This window comes from Sapajus apella, unplaced genomic scaffold, assembly GCF_009761245.1.
Source record: "Sapajus apella isolate SASKATOON/1434 unplaced genomic scaffold, GSC_monkey_1.0 scaffold4896, whole genome shotgun sequence".
In the NCBI taxonomy this organism is placed as follows: domain Eukaryota; kingdom Metazoa; phylum Chordata; class Mammalia; order Primates; family Cebidae; genus Sapajus; species Sapajus apella.
Window position 1 is genome coordinate 1 of NW_022441820.1, and position 5,067 is coordinate 5,067.

Sequence of the window (5,067 nt, forward strand, 5' to 3'; positions counted from 1 at the left end):
CTTTCTTATAAATAAGTGCCATTTTGGGAAAAACACACACACTTCCAAAATAATGGGTTCACATATTAAGGTCTAGAAATGGTTCAAGTTGCCGCTGAGACATTCAAATGTGGGTTCAAAGTGTGGTGTGTGTCCTGGGGGAGCCTGTTACCCAGTGGGGGAACCTCTGTCAACTCGGAGTTCAGGGGTCTGTTGGGGACAGATGGCTTCTAACAGGATTACGGCTTGAACCCTCAGCTTCTACAATTGTGTTGTCCATGTGTCTGTCGTCTATTTGCTCTTTCTCATACTAGGTCAGGAATTAGGCTATTAAATAGCATCCTTCATGCACATGCAAATAACTGAGGTGAATATGGAGATCTCTGTGCCTTGAGAGCATCACCCAACAACCACACCCTCCTCAGAGAGGCCCGTAGAGCACAGCTCCTCACCGTGGACTGGACCTGGAGGATCCTCTTCTTGGTAGCAGCGGCAACAGGTTAGGGGGTCCCCAGTCCCAGGACTGAGGGAGAAACCAGGCCAGTCAAGTGAGACTTCACCCACGCCTGTCTCCCCTCCACAGGTGCCCACGCCCAGGTGCAGCTGGTGCAATCTGGGGCTGGGGTGAAGCGGCCTGGGGCCTCAGTGAAGGTCTCCTGCAAGGCTTCTGGATACACCTTTTCCACCTAGGGTATGCATTGGGTGTGACAGGCCCCTGGATAGGTGCTTGAGTGGATGGGATGGATCAGCAGCAACACTGGGGAGCACTGTTGCTGGGTGTAAACCGAGTTTGAGGAGAAGTGCGTGTGTGCCAGGAACCCTGCACATGTAACGAGCAGGATCCATGGTGAACCTCTGTCTCAGAGCCTCTTCCCAGGTTTGAGTGTCCTGCTCAGGTGTCAGATGACACAAACCCATTCCTCCTCTGAAAGAGCATCCTTCTGCTGAGTGTCAATGCATCCATTCCCACCCCCGGGGCAGGAAGGCAGGTGACAGAAACAAGCAGGTTTGCGGGACAGAGAGGGAGGAAAAGGGATAGGAACCAAGGAAACACCTTGTTTCCAGGACGTATAGTCTAAAGTCCCACTGCACATTTTGGAGTCCCAGCTGAAGCTGGAGATTCTCCATTGTGAACTTTCCTTGCACAAGATGGTTCTTGGGGTGTGAGGATTGGGGGAAATGCTGAAGGAGTTCTCCTCTTTGCTAAGCCCAGGGTTCTCACCCTCTGTGGTACGTGGTGTTTTCCCTGCCCGGTTGAGTCACCCCTGCTGATCTCCTACCTGTTGCTCCCCAGGTTTTGCTTCTTTGTTCATATTCTTATCCTTTTCTGGATTTCTCTTCATGGAGGTCCCTTGGTAGCCTTGAATGACAGCATAACCTAGGTCACCACATCTTAGCAGGTCTGAGGACTCTTTTTGTACCACTGTAAACACACACACACACACACACACACACACACACACACACACACCAGATCCCCACATCCCCTTTCAATTCCTTACAGGAAAACACACAACTGTCTTGGAGGAATTGTTTGCATGGGCTATGGGAGCGACAATGAGGCATCACTCTTCTCTGAGGATACAGGATCTCCATGTCCAAAGAGAAGAAAGGCTGCAGGTGCACAGGAGCCCAGTATTTCAGGATCTGGGACAGGAATCACAGAAGATCAAGTACAGCAGGACTGGCCAAGAGCAACAAAGCACTGATGGCAGATTTGAGTGAGGAGGACAAGGTGAGGCTTGATCTTATGTCTTTTCTCCTTCTTTCTGTTGATGTGATGTGTCACACTGATTGATTTGCATACGCTAGACCATCCTTGCTTCACTGGGATAAACTGTACTTGGTAACGGTGAATGATTTTTAATGTGTTGTTGAATTGGGTTTGCTAAGATTTTCTTGTGGATTTTTGCATCTACATTCATCAAAGATATTGGCCTGTAGGTTTTTTTTACTTCCTTGTCTGGTTTTCTTATCAGGGTAGTACTGGTCCCATACGGCAAGTTTGGAAGTATTCCCTCCCTCTCTATTTTTTTGAATATTTTGAGCAGTGTATGTATTGTTTCTTCTTTAAATGTTTGTGATAATTCAGCAGTAAAGCCATCGAATCTTGGGGTCTTTGAGGGGAGAGCTTTAATTACAGCTTTAAATTTGTGACTTGTCTTTGTCTCTTCAGGGGTTGGTTTCCTGCTGGGAAACACCAGAGTCAAAGGTGATCTTGGGTCGAGGCTTTGTGCAGACAATATTGTGGCATCAGCCACTTCTATGCGTTTGATGGAATGGAAACAGAGGCTGAGTGTGGAAAAGGAATGACTACTGGCCTAAAAGAAGGTGACCCTCCAGAAGTGTCTCTGGTCTCAAGGTGGTATCAGGCTGCAGCAATTTGGCTAAAGGAATGGGTGGTGGGAAGGGAGTACAGAGTTTGCTCCTAATCTGGGGCAATACGGCTGCATGGATTCCTTCCAGCTCTCCAAATTGAGCTCAGGGTTTGCAAGCACTGAGGAATTATTTTGTAGAAAGGATTGATGATATGTGTGATTGCCATGGGCCTCCTGTGGTTATTTTATTTAACTTTACTCAACAGGGGTAATCTCATGTGATTCTGGGTCTGTGTGAGCCTTTCAGTATGAAGCTGCAGAGACACGGTGCTTTCACACAGCCCTACTGGGCTTCTAATAACCACAGGGACCTCTCCTCTCCCCTGCTTCCCCCTAGGTCTCTCCTTTCAACTATCCAGTCTAGTCTTAGCTGTTTATTCCATGCTGTGGTTCTGTCATATGGGATAGACAAATGTCAGGCATATCTATTCAGCTGCCATGCTGAGGCATGGACACTGGATATTACTAGCCATCTCCAAAAACTGTCATCCTCTATGTATCACCGAAATGTGGCGTGTCAATCTGTATCTTGTCAACCCTGAATAACAGACACAAAGAGACTCTAAAACATGATATTTGCTCCAGGATGTGTATTGCAATTGAAATGTGTGTGGGTGCATTCAGGCTGGTAAAGGCAATTAAAGTATTAAGGAAAAATGGGGAGGGTTACAGCGGCTGTTTTGAGGCAATTATCCTGGGCAGGAAGGATCAGTCACAGGGTTGACATTGCTGTGAGTTTGAACAGGCAGTTGCTGGGCAGATACACTTGGAGAAGTAATTGTTTGAAGGCTGTGGTGGCCTCTGTGTAAGGTTGTGGCTGTGCAGAGTCTACTTTTGACAGTTCTTGCTCTCAGGACTATGTGTGTTAGACCCTCTGTCATGGCCTTCCACAGCTTCATTCATTAGGATTTCAACACAAGTGGCTCCATTTTGATTCTGATACATTTCACAAGCTCTTTCTAACACTACTTCTGAAATAGATGACTCTGACAGTTTGCATAGAACAGGGTTAATTCCACATCCACATCCCATTTTGTTCAAGTAAGTTTATCCCTTCACTATTAATGGCCAATTGCTTTCCCAGATGAGTCTACACACCACACAGTGGAGGTTCCTGAGCAAATGGGGAGAGAACTAAGTCCCATCAGCCTCTCCCATGTGGCTGCAGGAGCCAAAACCTGAGCCCCACCTGTGCTCAAAGAAAATGCCTTGAGCCCTGGAATGTAGACCACAGAGACCATCTGTTTCTTCTTCAGGAAGCAGGAAAAGCAAATATAAAGGCAAAAAGAAAGACTGCAAAGAAAGAAAATGAAATAGAATCAAAAGAAGCCCCAGATCACTGCTGATGCTGATTGGATTTAGTGTCAGGAGAAGAATCAGACGTGAAACTTGTGAGGTTCTACATGACACTGACCCTGGCCCAGCCTCTCTGTTGGCTGTGATCTAACTGCTTAAGGACTGTTCTAGTACCAGAATCTCCCTGAGGTTTCTGTCCTGGGTCCAATTGGAGAAGACTCACCAGGCACCACTCAGTTTCCTCAGGACTCTGATGCTGGTGACCACGGTTGAGGACTTTTCATCTCTGTAAGCAACATCTGCATTTTCTGCATGTGAGAATAGGTCCTCATATTAAAATGATCTTTTTAAATTTATGTCTAGAGGGATAGCATTAAGAAAAATACCTAAGTTAGATGACGAGGTGACAGATGCAGCAAGTCACCATAGCACGTGTATACCTAAGTAACAAACCCACATGGTCTGCACATGTCCCCCAGTACTTAAAGTATAATTCAAAAAAAATAAAATATGAAGAGATGATAATAGTAAACACAGAATTCTAAACTTAGAAAGTTTCACTAGAGAAACTATCAGAAGAAGATAAAGACCCACATCCCAACAGGAAATCAGCCTCCATCTGCACCTGCCTCTGGGGTCGACTCTGACCAGTGGCTCCTGAGCGCCCCCTGCGGCTGATTTCGCTACAGTGTTCCTGCAGAAGATTTGAGTCTGGGCTCACACTGACTTTCCCTCACTGTGTCACTCTTACAGTAATACACGGCCATGTCCTCGGCTCTCAGGCTGTTCATTTGCAGAAACAGTGAGTTCTTGGCGTTATCTCTGGAGATGGTGAATCGGCCCTTCACGGAGTCTGCACAGTATGTGCTACCAGCAGTACCAATAGTTGAGACCCACTCCAGTCACTTCCCTGGAGCCTGACGAACCCAGTGCATGCTATAGCTACTGAAGTTGAATCCAGAGGCTGCGCAGGAGAGTCTCAGAGACCCCCCAGGCTGAACCAAGCCTCCCCCAGACTCCACCAGCCGCACCTCACACTGGACACCTGCAAACAAAAAGACACCCTTGTCAGAAACTGTTACACATATTTACTGTTTATCTCAGTAATGTCCATTCACTCTCATTTTGCTATTTCTCCATGAATTACCTTTCAAAATAACAACAGGTAAAACCAAGCTCAGCACAAGCTCCATGGTGAGTTCAGTCTCTGTGTTCAGTTGTGATCACCAAATGCAAACACCTGAAAATCCCAGGACTGGGCTCCTCTTCCAGAGCTTCAGGGTCAGGGCTGGGCTGGTTTTCATCAGCAGAGAGAGGGCTCTATTTGCATGTCTCCTGCTATATAGCAAGATCTGTGGTGAGAGGCGTGAGGAGAGAGTGGGGCTCAGAGCACAGGACAGTGTCCTGCGGGAGA

The 5,067-nt window shown here is 47.0% G+C and overlaps 2 long non-coding RNA genes across 2 annotated transcripts; one reads left to right on the forward strand and one right to left on the reverse strand.

Moving 5' to 3' along the window:
* Positions 1 to 398: 398 nt before the first annotated feature.
* On the forward strand, positions 399 to 697 carry LOC116547822. The gene is made up of 2 exons (XR_004267193.1): positions 399 to 478; positions 563 to 697. It is a non-coding gene; the product is annotated as an uncharacterized LOC116547822 (long non-coding RNA).
* Positions 698 to 2,688: 1,991 nt separating this feature from the next.
* On the reverse strand, positions 2,689 to 4,943 carry LOC116547823. Its single transcript, XR_004267194.1, has 3 exons — positions 4,801 to 4,943; positions 4,399 to 4,698; positions 2,689 to 2,701 (listed from the first exon to the last, which is right to left on the reverse strand). It is a non-coding gene; the product is annotated as an uncharacterized LOC116547823 (long non-coding RNA).
* Positions 4,944 to 5,067: the final 124 nt, after the last annotated feature.